The sequence below is a fragment of the Physella acuta genome, unplaced genomic scaffold (assembly GCF_028476545.2).
Source record: "Physella acuta isolate Inbredline_101_S28 unplaced genomic scaffold, ASM2847654v3 ptg002483l, whole genome shotgun sequence".
Taxonomy (NCBI): Eukaryota; Metazoa; Mollusca; class Gastropoda; family Physidae; genus Physella; species Physella acuta.
The window spans coordinates 2,453-19,918 of NW_026733958.1; positions in this window are offsets into that span (position 1 = coordinate 2,453).

Consider the following 17,466-nt stretch of genomic DNA (forward strand, 5'->3'; position numbering starts at 1 on the left):
CCATTCTGGTTTTTTGTCAACTTTCATCCGCATCTTTCTTGTCCTTATGTTATCATTTTGCCAGATTTGCATCGAATAGCGGGTAAAGATACTTCTACCCAAACCTGAGCCTCATCATAAGATCTCCCATAACTCTAACATTCCTCTAACCCAAACCTAACCCGAACCCTATATTCCACTACACTCAAACCTGATCCTAGCCCTACCCCCACCCCCACTCGAACCTGACCCTAGCCATATAACTATTCTCACCCCTAATGTAAAACCCATACCTTACTAATCTCCGGTAGCGTCTAGGTGTGGGTACACGATAGTCTAGTTTAATTACATGCTATTCGATATTTTTTTTTGAAAGATGATCCTTCGATTTATCAATCGATAAAATCTCTGACGGATTTAATTCTACCAATTATTGTTCGTGAGGTATTTTATATCCAATCCTTTATGGTCCATGTGTCATTGTTATTAAGCAAGGGTTCTAAAACAGATACAATCTTATGGACAATCTATACGATATTTAAGAGTATTGTCGGGTTTTTCGATTGCAGGAACAGTACGATTCCTATTTTAATTCCATATTCTAAAATATGCAAATACGTATACATTTTAAATATTTAAAACAGCTATCAAATTGCAAATTTTGAATTAGAACCTGCGTTTTTTACTTTAAAAATCACCAATTCCCCCCCCCCCCCCCCCTATAAAAGTCTTTATCAAACGTGTTCCCAGTTCTATCATATACTAACAACGTTTCCGAATCCAGATGTAACATACATAACACCAGGCCATTTTACAACATACATTCTGGTTTGTATGTGTATGAAGCAGTGGTGCGCAAAATGGCGTGAAGCTAAGAGACTAGAGTATCTTGAAGGCTGATCTAGTTTCTCTTGCTATCTGAGCACCATCTACCTACGCGTTAATACTGTGCTGGCGCAAGAATACATTAAACATTACACGAAGACACGAATTAAACATTTAAAAATTGTTATAACAATTAGCTTTTAGATACAATAGAATATTAAAAACCTACTAATTTTCTTTAGCTATAATATTGATGTAGAGGACATTTCAATAGGTTTTAGCGATCCATTTTATTACTTTTGTAGCTAATGTAACGAAAAGGACTTATAAAGCTGACCAACACTTGTATTTCCAGTACTATACTGAAAGAACAATCTTATCGCCTCCTCCCACCACTCGGAAATTTTAAATGCATTCCCGGAAATTTCTAGTGCCCCGTCTAGTGTTTCTTTCAGACATTTTTCACCGGGGTGGGGCACTTTAGTTCGGGTAGGGGGCAGTGCCTCCCCAAAAAGATGCATGAAAGAAACGCCGGGAAAGAAAAAGATTGAAAGAAGTATCTAAAAGAAACCCCGCTTTTAATAATGTTTTTGTTTTTAATTATTGTTCAGCTTAAGGAGTCAATTCTTATAATCTTAAGTTTAGAAAAAAAATGGTACCATATTATTTTTTAAGCCGATCATTCTTGTTTTGACACCTGGTATAATATAAAAAATTTGCTTTATGACGTTAAGAGCCTAATATTCCCTTCTAAAAAACACCTTTAAGTTGTATAGAAAGAAATGAAAGATTTGCAATCGTTGCGATCACAAGCCAACCGGTCTGATAGAGCGATCTCCCCTTTTGTTGTTTTAAGCCGTAATCTTTAAATTAAATTTTTATGGCTAATCATATAATACAAACTGGATTGAAATGAACTAGCAGATTAAATTAATACTACATGCTATGCGGAAAAATGTTTTTGAAAAAATTACATGAATTGCAGAGTCTTTGGGTGTGTGGGGGGGGGGGGGGTAGTTTATTTATGTTGTTGCCTAGATACAAGTTAAGCTAAGGTTAGGGCTACGCTTTATTGCTATAAATTGTGACATGCAATCCGGTTCTTTGAAAGCATAGATTCGGCAAAGTGTGCTGGTTGTGAGGTTCTCTTCTCGAACCTGACGGTCCATGGGCAAGTGAAGTAGAGTTCGCCTGTTTCTGTGACCTCGGCACATGAAGTGATGGTGTGGCCAGCACTATGCCCAGCTGTCTTACTTTCCCTAACGTGAGGCAGGTACTCAGTGTGTTGGTTGTACGAACTTTATAAAGGAAAGATATAGAGGTAAAGGGGAACGGCGTGGTGGGACAGTAGAGCCCATGCGTCTCGAGTTGCGATCCGAGCTCGAGTCCTTGTGACGTCCCTGATGGGTTCCTGACTCACGTGGTTGGAAAACACAAGCGGCTGAGTACGCTAAATTTATATACCGAGGGCACAGGAACAGGTGAACTCTACTTTATCTGCTCCAAATGACCGTCAGGGTCGAACGGGTAACTTCACCTACGGGGTAAACAGCGGCGTCTCTAGGTCGTGTGCCCGTTATTGTAACTTGGGGCATCACACCCCCCCCCTTTCTCTGGTCTCCTGTAATGTTTTTTTTTATGCAAACTATGTTCTCTTTAGCTTCCGCCATTTTTCGTCTAGGTGTCACCCCCCCCCCCTAAATGGTGTCACACAGTATGGTCCGCACCCCCATCCTTTCTCCACCCCGCGCCCTGTGACTGTACATACCGTTGTTACGTGTACTTAGAACAGTTAAAATATTTTTTTTTAAGTAAAACCTTTGTTCATGGCCTAATAAATGATTATTTTATTGAAATTTTTTTTAAACGGCACCTTATTCGCTAGGTCGGGTGTTACCCGGGGGAGAACTACCCCCCCCCCCCCCCTCCTTTTCCAACAATGGCATTTAGTGTCACCCCTCTCCCCCTACGTTTTTATTATATTTTAACTGGATTTAAAAAAAAAAAATTTACGATCTTTCGTCGTGGTACCAACTCCTAAATGGTGTCACCCCCCCCCCCCGCCGCCCTGTGACACTACTCACCTCTAGTCTAGCGTTTGTCTAATAAAACAAAGTACTTTTGATCAAGGTTATTGACCTCGACATTTTGAAAGTATATCAGAATCTGTCATGAACAGCTACATTTTGCTATCAACTTCTTAACCTAACATCACTTTTAAAATATATGTGTACAACTCCCACCCCCCCCCCCCCCCTCCCCCTAAAAAAAAAAAAGACTTGCTTGTATCACAACGCGAGATGAGACCACGAGAAACCATCTTGTTGACCCAGCTTTTGGCAAGGCAGATTACCGGCTTTGTTTTGTTTGTAAATGTTTTTGCTGCAGGCTTTAGAGAGCGCGCGTTCTGAAGCCGTCCTAAAAATAGCGACAGCGTGATCAATGCCTATTATTATTTTTTTTCCGATGTGAGTTCTGCTCTGTCTTTTTTTTAAATTTTTTTTTTTGAAATTATTATCATTATTTTTCTGATCAATAAGTAACATCAATTCTAGACAAATACAGTGCGAGTTATTTTCTTAGAAGTTGTGTATCACGAATTCTTCACGTTTGTAAATGTCAATAGCCTCAGCGTACAAAAACTAAAATAAACTAAAATTATCATCATCATCCCCCGCCCCCCCCCTCCTGGGGTAGGGCCACCATCCCCTGTCCTGTACCATTTTTCAACCTGACTCCAGGTGTAGCCTATCTAAACTATCTTTGTAGTTCCAGCCTCAAGGTCCCGTCGCCAGGTATATCTTGGTTGACCTCTTATACGATTACCTTGAAGGTTCCACCTTAATATCTACCTGGTGATGTTGGTCGGCGGTCTTTTACAAAAATTAGAATTTATACCTAAACCTAAACACAAGCAGAGTTTCTTCCAGGCATCTCTTCGCCCCCCCCCCCCACTCCCCCCGAAAAAAATGGAATTTATATAGAAAATATATACTTTTAACAGTGTCCCTTCCCCCCCCCCCCCGAAGAAAAAAGTCTGGAAGAAACTCTAAATACCAGGTCACAGCCGTACACATAACCCAGGTGTTAGTTTGTAGAGTAAAAAAACGGGGGGGGGGGGGGGTCGTCTTAGAAAGAATGTCACGTTATTGTTCGATATTTCCTATTTCATCCACTCATTAGATGATCTCGACACCTAGTAAAGTTCCCATTTCAGGCCTAACTATCCATAGTTTCTCGACCTCGGCATGCGAAGGGATGGTGTGGTCAGCACTATCTGCAGCAACCTTTACTTTCCCTAACTTGAGTCGGGTACCCATTAAAGCTGGGTGGACTCAGGGACGTCTTACAGACTCTCGCATCCGTGATTTGAACTCGAGACTTTCAGGATAGCAGTCGAGCCTCTACCCCTAGTCGTCTCTCACAATAGTCATGCCCCCCCCCCTTTAAAAATGCGTCTACTAACCAACTCCCCACCCTTTTTTTTTTCTTTCTAGATTCTTAACATCTTTCAGGACGACACGTTAATAATATTTACCATAGAAAGTTTCTTTTTTTCAATGGAAAGATAATGAAATAAAATAATCTATAAACAAAACAACCTGAACCAACGTATGACCTCAGCCCGAACTCATTACCCCCAGTCCGGCTTTACACCCTAACTCCCCCCACCCCCCCCTCTCTCGTCTTTAAACGACCGCACGCGGACACCGTACGACCCATGAGATCAAACAGGTCTGAGAGTCAATAGGGTCACCTACTTGCGGTCACTGATTGAATGTTTGTTCAGTTCTTATTTACGACACTGTCCCCAGACTTTTTTTTACGGGCATCTCTTCCCGAGAGAAGCAGGTCCAACCACCACCCCCCACCCATGAGAGAAATAGAATTTTTTAAATAATTTATATAGGAAATATATAATTTAACCAGTATCCATCCTCCGGTAATTTAATTCCCCCACCACCGCGATAGAATGGCCCGTTTTATGCCCAGCCAACTTTTCTTACTCTAAACGACTGGGATCGAATCTCAAGACTCTCGCGTTAGCAGTGCCACGCTTTACCGTCCGACCACGTATATATATATATATATATATATATATATATATATATATATATATATATATATATATATATATATATATATATATATATATATATATATATATATATATAGTTGTTCCGATAAACTTTGTTTTGATCAGGCATCTCTTCGGTGGAGAAAATAAAATGATGTAAATAGAAAATATATACTGTTACCAGTTTCCGTCGCCCCCTCCCCCGGAAAATGTAGTCCGGTGCCCCCCCTTCCCCCTTCCTAACTAAAAATAGTTATGCACGCGATAAATAACATGCTTAGCTAGCTATAATTTGATGGTTATCCAGACAAATGAGCTACATTTTTTTTATACTTCCTATTTAAACAAAATAATTCTTAACACAATGTAAGCGATCACCATACTAAAGAGAATGAATCGCCTTTAAAACGTCTGTGTAACATGAGGGATGTAATGTAGTGCTAATGGTATTATATCAACGTCAGCGACGCCTCAAGATAACATTGTTGTGCGCATTACACATTTTGTTTTATAAGGTTGTCTTGCTGGTGGCTTGAACCTGTGGATATCTTAACTCAACACATTCTTTGGGGTTAAAGGTCAAGACAGTGGTTCTCAAATATAAGTACTAAGGGGCGTGGGTGAGCTGTCGCTGTTAATCATGCGCCCTATTTGTATAAAATTATTCACGTTGGTGAAAAAGCCCACCCCTCCCTTCCCATCATCGTCACTACTTTGGAAAGTTCTGGACATGTTTTACCAGTCATTTTCACTTTATTTTTTATTTTGGTGTCACGTCAGTGATGTAGAAAACAGTTCAATAAATCCTTAAAGGGAAGTTATACACTATTTTCCCAACTATGATTCAGCAATGCAGCTCAAAATGAACTTTAAAAAAAAATATTCTATCCCGATTGGCGCTCCCTAGGGTCGTCGGGGCGGCCGTCCCACCCGCCATCCCCTAGCTACGCCTGTGTTGGGTCACAAGACTAAGTCCGATGTGTTGTAAGAGCAAGTTCTAGCGTCCACTGTCCGAGTGAGAGAAACGACCAGTGGCCGAGAGCCAGGGGCGTAGATAATAACTATCCCTCTTGGACATATCTCCCCTCCCCTTCTTTTACTCACCCCCAACCAAATTACGACTTTTGATTAAAATCGGATAGGGAGAAAAACAATCAACAAGTTCTATTGAGCTAAAGCATTAATTTTCGGCTGGAAATTGTGATTGACGCATCAGGAATCGGTGTTTCTGTCAGACTTTTTTTTCCGAGGGGGGGGCGGGGGCGGACACTGGTAAAAGTATATTTTTTTCTTTATAAATTCCATTTCGTTCGGGGGGGGGGGGGACGACGAAGAGATGCCTGGAAGAAACTCTGTACATTGGCCCTAACCCTAACCGCGACACCATTAAAAGACCATAGGACGACACAGTATGATGGTACCCCTAGCGGTTGTACCAGAACCTGTTACACAGTGTGTTAGAAGAAAAAAACAACCCAACCCTCTTACGTGCTATCTTGGCCTGCCTCTTAATTTCTCCCCATATACACATCAACGGCTTCACATTAAAGCCTTGACCGAGAAAACGATTTTTTTAGACTGCACTCGACTGCAGTACAAAGGTATCACCTGTTGGGGGTGGGGGAGAGTTAAGTTTAAACAAAAAGTAGACCTGTGTAGTTTACGTGGGTATGGTTACAAACATTGGTTGTGGGAGTCTTTGTGAAAGTTTATAGTTTATCAAATTGGATACATAAGTATTTGTTTACATGCAGTTTAGTTACACGGGTAAACTGTGCTGCTGTGGTGTGTATTACACACTGCGCATTCGACACAGTATGTCGTGGGCACAGTATGTGTAGTGGGCACAGTATGTGTAGTGGGCATAGTATGTGTTATGGGTACATTGTGTATTGTGCATGTAATGTGTGTTGTTTACTTAAGGTGTGGTGTTTACTAAAATAGTGCACATAATGTGTAGCGAACATAAAGTGTAGGGGGCACATAATGTGAAGTGTTTACATAAAGTATAGTGTTTACATAAAGTATAGTGTTTACATAAAGTATAGTGTTTACATAAAGTATAGTGTTTACATAAAGTATAGTGTTTACATAAAGTATAGTGTTTACATTATGTATAGTGGGCACAGTATGTGTAGTATTTACGTGTGTATTGTTTACATAATGTGTAGTGTTTACATAATGTGTAGTGTTTACATAATGTGTAGTGTTTACATAATGTGTAGTGTTTACATATGTGTAGTGTTTACATAATGTATAGGGGGCACATAATGTGTAATGTTTATATAATGTATAGTGGGCACACACAAACGCCATGTAACCTCACACGTCATTGACCTCACGTGCCGCCACACGCCCATAACACCAACCCTGTTATCTGTTCTGTCATCGATCTGGAATCCCCAGCAGACATCACCATGGCGTTCACCCTACACCACCCACCACCAAACCCCACACCACCCACCACCAAACCCCACACCACCCACCACCAACCCCACACCACCCACCACCAAACCCTACACCAACAACCACCAAACCCCACACCACATACCACCAAACCCCACACCACATACCACCAAACCCCACACCACCCACCACCTAACGCTGTACTCTAAGGACCGCCATCCAATATTTTTTTCCTCGAGCAAAGAGTTCACCTGACACCAATCCTAGTTTATTTTTAGCACTGCAATCGTGGGCGGTAACTCTCAATAAACAATCTTTTTATGTCTATTCCGTGTTATTTTTTTCTGGTACGATTGTCCTTGGGTGTTATGTGAAACACAATCTACAGTCCTCTAATTATAAAGTTTAGGACGAATGAAGGAACGGACTGACATATTGGTTAATTAGCATTTGAACTGTATTGTAAATTATTTCTGTTAATTAAGCATCTGGCGTAGCTAAGGGGTGCATGGAAGTGTGGTACGGCTCGCCCCAGGCGAGATGACTTCTAAAAATATTTTAAAAGTAGCTTGGCACCTTTTATTATATGTGCAGAATGTTTGTTGTTGCTGTTTTTTTTTTGGGGGGGGGGGGGGGGGGGGGGGTAGGGGGGTGGCGGGTATGTGATGATTTTTACAGAGAGTTTACTTCACAGACCATACATTTTCACCCGTTACTTGTCGTTGTAGTGGGCTTAACCCATCGCTGACCCAGCAGAGTTTCTTCCAGGCATCTCTTCGGGGGGAAAAGTCTACCGCCCCTCCCCCAACGAAATAAAATTTATATAGAAAATATATACTTTTTACAGTGTCCGCCCCCCCCCCCCCCCAAATATTTCAAGTGCCCCCTCCTTCCCCCCCCCCCCCCCCCGGAGAAAAGTCTGGAAGAAACATTGTGACCCAGACATCATTACCTTAACCTGACACAATGGAAGCAGAAGCAGCTGGAATAACGTGGGCCCTGCTTAAAGGAATCGCCCAGAACCGAGGACGATGGAGGTATGGTTGCTTTCCTATGCTCCACAAGGGATCCACAGGAATAATGATGATGATGACACAATAGAAATCTACAGTGTTCCCATGTATTCGAATATAGTGCTTGGTCTATATTAATGTGCTTGATCTTTTATCAGCATATGGAACCCGTAACGAAAGCGCCTAAGAGGTCGACCAAGGAACACCTGGCGAAGCTACCTTGAGAGAATGGCACAGAGGACTTTAACGATCTTTGGTTGGCGGTCCATACCGCAGCAGGACAGAGGACTCTGGAGATCTTTGGTTGGCGGCCCATATCCCAAGACCCCCAGTAGGGGTGGCGGGCAGTGATGATGATCCCTATCCGAAACCTTAGTTCTATGCCAACCCTGTCTTTATACTCTTTATCCTAACAGCTAACTCGACCGATAAAAACCTTGATACTTTCTTTTACTTCTTCGTTCAATGTTTGAAGGAATTTTCTCCAACATAATTAAGTATTATGTCTCTACCTGCTATGTGTTATATATGCCGTCGACTCCAATTTCAGCCTGCTTTTCTTTCTGGATTTGCGTCCGTAACCTTTGATCAACCAAGAATAAACTTTGAGGCAGCAGTTGTTTCTTCTTCTTCTTCGTTCTTGATTTTTAGTGTTGGAAGGGATCGAGCCTTATCTGCCAGAGGGTTTGAACTCGAGACTTTTTCGAGTTTAACAACCATGAGCTTTTACCGACTTGACCACGCCTCCAACACAATTAAGGACACGTGTCAACTGGTTAGGCGCCATTGAGGTCATTGACTCCGATTTCAGCCTGCTTTTCTTTTTGGATTTGCTTCCATAGCCTTTGTCCAACCAAGAACAAACTACAAGGCAGCAGTTGTTTGATTTTTGGAGTTTTCTCTCCTAGAAGAGTGGCCGTCCCCAGCTATCAAGCCTCATCTGCCAGGGGTTCGAACTGGGGACAACTGGAGTAAGCAATCACATGCTCTCCTGCCAAACACACCCTCTGGCAATCAAGCTTGCGTTCTACCATTAAACCATATCCCTACCATAATCGTCTTTATAAAACGCAAGCGAACACAACTTTCCCTGACCAGCGTTTGTTCTCTCTCTCAAAACACTCCAACATCCATATGACCTGAGTGACAAACCATCTGCCCAGCCAGACTCCACCCCCTCACCCCCCACCCCCCCAAACGGCGGACACAAGCTGCAGGCATATAACAATCCATTCTCATTAGTAAAGTGCCCGTGCTCTTATTGATTTTCGTTTGACGGAAGTTCCTCCTCCCCCCCCCCCCCACCCCCGTAATTCTGTGACCTTGACCTTGCAGATCTTTGAGTGTCCATGTTTGAGAAATCTGCAGGGGCAACATCCAGTGTTTCTCCCAGAATTATTTTTGTCTCGGGGGGAGGGGCGCACTTGACTTGATATTTTCAGGGGGGTCGGCATTTGCTATTTTCTGGAGGGGGGGGCGGTCAACATTTTCCGGGGCGGACGGCGGACACTGGTAAAAGTATATGTTTTCTATATAAATTCCATTTCGTTGGGAGGGGGGGGGGAGCGGTAGACGTTTTTCGGGGCGGCTAAGGCGCCCCCACCCCCACCCCCCGAAGAGATGCCTGGAATAAACTCTGGCAACATAGTGGTTAAAATAACGCCGGCCGCGTGTTTCCTTCATTCTTACAACCATTATAGGGCCGATACTGTCGTTGTTGTGATCTGTGACAGTTCTGTTGATGTTGTCGTTATACCTGCACAAAATAATGTATAGTGAGAATTATTTATATCCGCCAAATATTTGGACCCTATTTATGCCTGTGTTTGCGACCCTCTAATCCAGAAGGGGTCCACAGGAACGATGGTGATGGTGATGGTTATGGTGATGGTGATGGTGATGGTGATGGTGATGGTGACTTATGCCAGTAATAGATTTTGAACCCTATTTATATGTGTAGAATATTTTGATCTTATTTATAGCTATAATTATTTGGAAGTTATTTATGTCTGTATAATATTTGGGGTGGGGGGGGGGAGTGAGATCCGAAATCAGATGGAGCAGAGATATGGAAAAAGATCTAAAACTAATAGGAAAGGGTTGGAAAACATGGACAAAAATTGCAAAGGACAGAAAAGCATTGATGGATGTTATAAAGGGTGTATACTCTACTGGGAGTTGAATACAGCGAAGACGTAGAGAATATTTGGACCTTCTTGATATTTCTGGAATATTTGTACCATACCGATTTCCGAGACACAATTGGTTATTACTTTTATATGTATCATATTTTGACCTTAGTATATATTTAATAATTGATCCATATTTATATGTGTATAATTTGACAATTGGAACTTATTTACGTTGGTAAACTTATTGGATCTGCCTATGATACTACACCTACAATCATTGTTTACTACTGGAATATGTCAAGACCATGGATATCTTATCAGGTTGCAAAATCTACATACGGGGAACTGACAAGATGGAAGATTATGGTTGAGGCTCAATGCTACACAAAGAGTAAAGAGGATTAACAACTAACTACTTATATTTATTGTAATTGGACTTCGTGTTTATATTGTGATTGGACCGCGTTATTTCTGTATGGACGTACCTAATGTCACTACAATAATTAGATCTTCGTTCTGCCAATAATACTTTCAAAAAGCTGGGCTACAATCGAACGATTTCTAAAACCGCGTCTTGTATTTTATTTTGGTTACATTGAAAAGGAAACGTGCGTGCGCGGTAAAGAAAAATAAACATTCTAAAAATATCTCGTCCCTGAACTCCGCCCCCACCCCCGCCCACCACGAAATGCGACTCAAGGTCGTCCAGTTGTGTAGGGTGGAACTTATTGATTGTTATCAGAGAGACGTCCCTCTCGGATACGGCTAGATGGAATCAAAGAACGGATGTGTTGGAATCTGACGCACGGCTAGATGGAATCAAAGAACGGATGTGTTGGAATCTGACGCACGGCTAGATGGAATCAAAGATGTGTTGGAATGTGACGCACGGACAGATGGAATCAAAGAACGGATGTGTTGGAATCTGACGCACGGCTAGATGGAATCAAAGAACGGATGTGTTGGAATCTGACGCACGGCTAGATGGAATCAAAGAACAGATGTGTTGGAATCTGACGCACGGCTAGATGGAATCAAAGAACGGATGTGTTGGAATCTGACGCACGGCTAGATGGAATCAAAGAACGGATGTGTTGGAATCTGACGCACGGCTAGATGGAATCAAAGAACGGATTTGTTGGAATCTGACGCACGGTTAGATGGAAATATAACGGATGTGTTGGAATCTGACGCACGGCTAGATGGAATCAAAGAACGGACGTGTTGGAATCTGACGCACGGCTAGATGGAATCAAATATCGAGTCATCAAATGCCGTCTTTTAGCGTGACCTGTAAATTGAAGTGGTCCTCATGTTATCTGAACGTTGCCTTTGAATCAATGAAGCGTAAATCTTTTTGGTTCATTCGCCGCATGATTTTGGTTTAGTAGGTAGTATAGGATCACGTGACCAAACCTTCTATCGCGTCACTACCTATGTAGTATTGTATCATATCAATACCCGCTGGTATCAAGTAATTGATGGGGGGGGGGGGGTAGGGTTCTACTGCAGTTTTGTGGCCCGGGGGGGGGGGGCTGGGGCCATCGACGAGGGGTAAAAGCTTCGGGGGTGGGAGCGGGAGAGTAATGACAAGGGAACCAGAAAAATAATCTAGTATTACCGCCTTTCTGTATCTTAACACTAATAATATGTCACCACCACTAGTATCAAGTCACCACCACTGTTATCAAGTCACCATCACAAGTATCAAGTCACCACCACAAGTATCAAGTCACCACCACAAGTATCAAGTCACCACCACAAGTATCAAGTCACCGCCACAAGTATCAAGTCACCGCCACAAGTATCAAGTCACCGCCACAAGTATCAAGTCACCGCCACAAGTATCAAGTCACCGCCACAAGTATCAAGTCACCACCACAAGTATCAAGTCACCGCCACAAGTATCAAGTCACCACCACAAGTATCATGACACAACCACAAGTATCATGACACAACCACAAGTACCATGACACCACTTGTATCAAGTTACCCCAACCCAAATCACGTCACCATATGACCGACCATGCTCCCCCCCCCCCCCCACCATTTGGGTGCCCCAGCACTGCTGAGATCAATACCGAACCACGAGGCAGCGATTAGACCAGAGAAACAGATGGCAACGTTCAAATTACATGTCAACTTTTTGTCAACATTCTGACAGAGCGACGCGAGAAATGGTACAGTAAACATTCTAATAGACTGATGCGAGAAATGTTCCAGTAAACGTTCTAATAGAAGGATGCGGAAAATGGTACGGTAGACATTCTAATAGACTGATTCGAGAAGTGGTACAGTAAATATTCTAATAATGTGATGCGAGAAATGGTAAGGTAAACATTCTAATGGAGTGGTCCGAGAAATGGTACAGTAAACATTCTAATGGAGTGGTCCAAGAAATGGTACAGTAAACATTCTGATAGACTGATGCGAAAAGTGGTACAGTAAATTTTCTGATAGTGTGTTGCGCGAAATGCTACGGTAAATATTCTGATAGTCACGAGCATTATTACGTTCAACATGCTACTTTTGTAATATTTATAATGATTAGAGTTTTTCCCTGTAATTGTATTTTAAAGGTTATAGATTCGTTTAGGATATATATATATATATATATATATATATATATATATATATATATATATATATATATATATATATACATAAAAACTAAATTAAGAACGAAGAAGAAGACTATAAGATGTTTTATTAAAAAATATTATTAGTCTCTCCAATTTTTAGGGGTTTACTGTATATATTTTTATTGAAATTGTTTTAACTCTCAGCATCTCCGGTCTAGGCGGCAATAATTGCAAAATAAGGATCCAGGAAGTGAAACGAAATTTAGAGGGGCCCGTCCATAGTAGATACATGGTTTTGGGATATTTGGGATATTTGCCGTTTTATGAGGTTTTATGATATTTGCCGTCGTATGAGGTTTTATGATATTTGCCGTCGTATGAGGTTTTAGGATATATGTTATATTATACGAGTTTCAGTATATTTCGTGTTATATTCGGCTTCGGAGATATAATCCCTTTCACGCGGAATTTTAATATTTGCTGTTATAAAACGATATATGAGTTATATTGGGGTTTAAACAAAATTAGTCTAAAATGTGCACATCGCAAACAGAATTGAAACAGAAACATAATTTTGTTGCAGTCGTGAGATGGAATCATTATTTTTGTCTTCGAGGAAACAAATGGCACAATTCTCGGTCTTATCTCACGGGGGACTAGCGCTGGTCTCGTGAATCCCCGCGAGAGTTGTCTAATCCTGCTTTTTATCCATTGCTAAGTCGGTGTTTTCATGGACGATCTTAAAAGGGAATTTAAAATTATCAGCGAATTCTGAGGTTAATGCTTTCTTTTATTTTACTAAAGTGCAAAACGAAATGTTGCAAATAAAGTGCAAAAATATGTTTCAAATAAAGTGCAAAAGCTATTGTTGCAAATAAAGTGTAAAAAGCTATGTTGCACATAAAGTACAAAAGCAATGTTGCAAATAAAATGCAATAGATATTGTCACCCCCATCCCCTCTTACAATGTTGCTTTTTTTGGTTTGGTGTCACCGCTCTCCCCTTACCGAATTAACTTTTTAGCGCAATTTCCATACTGACGATTGCGATTATTAATTCGTTATTGATGGATGGATGGATGGATGGATGGATGGATGGATGGATGGATGGATGGATGGATGGATGGATGGATGGATGGATGGATGGATGGATGGACGGATGGATGGATGGATGGACGGACGGACGGACGTACGGACGGACGGACGGACGGACGGATGGATGGACGGACGGATGGATGGACGGACGGACGCTCGGACGGACGGACGGACGGACGGACGGACGGACGGACGGACGGACGGACGGACGGACGGACGGACGGACGGACGGATGGATCAAACATCACTCAAGAGAAAAAAAAATGTAACGAAATGCTATGACAGGGTAAGTTAATCTCTTATCATCATTTTTCCTTTATGTTCCTTGTGGAGCATAGAACCTCTGTCAAAGCTTTCCACTCTCAACTGTCTCCTGCTACTCTTTTCAACTGTTCCCCAATTTTTTCCTATCTGTTCGGCCTCCTCCAGCATACTACGTCTTCCTGGGTCGACCCCTACGTCACGTGCCCCGGGGGTTCCACTCCAGGGCAGAGGCGTAGCGTCCTTACCGGCGCCCGGGGACAAAGTTTCAATTTGGCGACCCTCTCGGGAGCAAATTTTCAATTTGCACCCCCCTCAAACTTTCGATTTGCACCCACCCCCCCACCCCCCCTCAAACTGCAAAAATGCAGCTAAATTGACATTTTAATTTGTTTTAACAACCCATTTTGGCGCCCCCTAAGGTCGGCGCCCGGCAACATATGTCCCCCCCCCCCTGCCCCCCCCCCATCGCTACGCCTCTGCTCCAGGGTCTGTCTGGCTCTATTTCCAGCATCCTTCCTAAGCATGTGCATAAGCCATCGCCATTCCCTCTCAATGATTTACCTTTCTATTGTTTCCTGTCCACACATCTCACATAGTTTACCGGTTTTAGCGCAATTTCCATTCTGGAGAATTGCGTTTATTAACTCGTCATTTCTGGGAATGGATGGATGGATGAATGAATGAATGAATGTATGGATGTATGTGTGTCCGCAGCTTTAAGTCGTATCTCCTCCTCAACGAAGCAATATCGAGGACTAGTTCCAAAAGCAATTATGTTAAGCAAGTTACCAGGATGATAGTGGGCCAAAAAAAATTCCGGGTTTCTTTCATGGATTTCCCGGAAAAACCAAAAAAAACCTCGAAAAAATGCAGTTTTTGGCCCATATCTCGGCAACCAGACCACTTAGCGACTTGAAACATTTACCAATCGATTCCTGCCATATTTTAGAACAATATTGCCGAAGAAAGTTTTCAAAAATATCCTTTCGTTCGGTCACAAAAAATTAATTAAGGAAATTGCGCTTAAATTGTCACTAGACTTTTTATTAACTTGTTTTAAAAAATTGGATAAAACATTGTTTTGGCAGTAGAACTTACGATTTTTCGATTAAGCTGCCAATCTGAACTATTCTTTTTTGGTCTCGTTACCTAAATCATGGCCAATTTCCTTATTTACCTTACCGTAACCCTTACACTAAAATTAACATAAACCTCAGCTCCTGCAGAAACCGCCTCACGGTGTGTGTGTGTGTGGGGGGGGGGGGTGAGGGGGGGGGGGAACTGCCAACCGCACCGGGTGACACCATCCAAGAGGGCGACATCATTTTTTTTTAAAAGGCCAATTTTACTTAATCGTAATTTTACCATAACCATAATCATAACCATTAACACTAACCAAGGTCATGTCCGTTGGCTAGGAACTCACCAGACTCATAAGAGCATTTCAGGGCACAAAGGTGAAGGTCGAGCTGACACTAGGTGAAGGCCATTCTGTGATGTGTCTGTGAGACCAAAAAATTCCACTGGCCTGGCGATGTGATGTCTCTCATGTATTGATCGACTCAGGGTGGGGGTGGGAGGGGGGAGGGGAGGATTCACGTGGAACATTCCCGTGGACAACGCGGGCATGTTGTGTATATGGCAGTGACGCAGACATATTGGCAGTGAAGTTGACATATAGCTATGGCGCAGACATATTGGCAGTGAAAGTTGACATATAGCAATGACGCAGACATATTGGCAGTGAAAGTTGACATATAGCAATGACGCAGACATATTGGCAGTGAAAGTTGACATATAGCAATGACGCAGACATATTGGCAGTGAAAGTTGACATATAGCAATGACGCAGACATATTGGCAGTGAAAGTTGACATATAGCAATGACGCAGACATATTGGCAGTGAAAGTTGACATATAGCAATGACGCAGACATATTGGCAGTGAAGTTGACATAGCAATGACGCAGACATATTGGCAGTGAAAGTTGACATATAGCAATGACGCAGACATATTGGCAGTGAAAGTTGACATATAGCAAAGACGCAGATATATATTGGCAGTGACGAACAGTGTTTCTTCCAGACTTTTTTCTCCGGGGGGGGGGGGGCACTTGAAATTTTCGGGGAGGGGGGGGCGGTAGACTTTCTTCGGGGGGGGGGGGGGCGAACACTGTTAAAAGTATATATTTTCTATATAAATTATATAAATTTCATTTGGTTCGGGGAAGAAACTCTGGTGACGAATAGATGACTGGAAGAAACTCTGCACACAAAGAAGCCAGAAATTCACATCCTGAATTTTTTATATTAAAAAAAAAACATAAATCAAAACTCTCCTTCCAAAAAAAAAAAAATGGAATACAAATTTCTCTGAGCTAATATTTTTAGGACGGCGTTGTAACACAAATTTCAATTAACTTGGGAGTGTGTGCGATGTGTGTGTGTGTGGGGGGGGGGGGGGGGGTGTCTCACGATTAGTTTTAAGATCTTGCACTTTATCAATACTGCACATGTGTATATTTATCTTTTAAGGCATACAGCTTTACATTTTGTACACTGATCTACTTGTTGAACATAGTTTTTTTCACTTAAATCACATAGGTGTTTTGCAAGGGTTTTTTTTTTGCATTATAATAGGAAGAGTTCGAATTTTGTTCTTTAAAGTTTTTTGTTAGCGTTGGGTACTGCAATAAATATGTGTGTGTATGTGTGTGTGGGGGGGGGGGGGGTGAATGGGTGTGTAGCAATGGCGTAGCGACCCTTCCCGGCGACCGGGAACAAACTTTCAATTTGGCACACCCCCCCCCCCCCCACATATATTTTTATATTTATAATGCAAAACTGCAGTTAAAATGAGCTTTTAATTTTTTTTCAATCCATTTTGGCGCCCCCTAGGGTCGGCGCCCGTGGACATATGTACCCCCCCCCCCCTCGCTACGCCTCTGCAACAGTGTATTTCAATATGGATCTACTCATATATCTTTGAATTTTCGCTTAAGTATTATTTTTTTTCTCTCTCCAGAACCCTACACAGTGATCAAGTGTGTGTGTGGGGGGGGGGGGGGTATGAGTGTGTGTTTTGAGATTTATT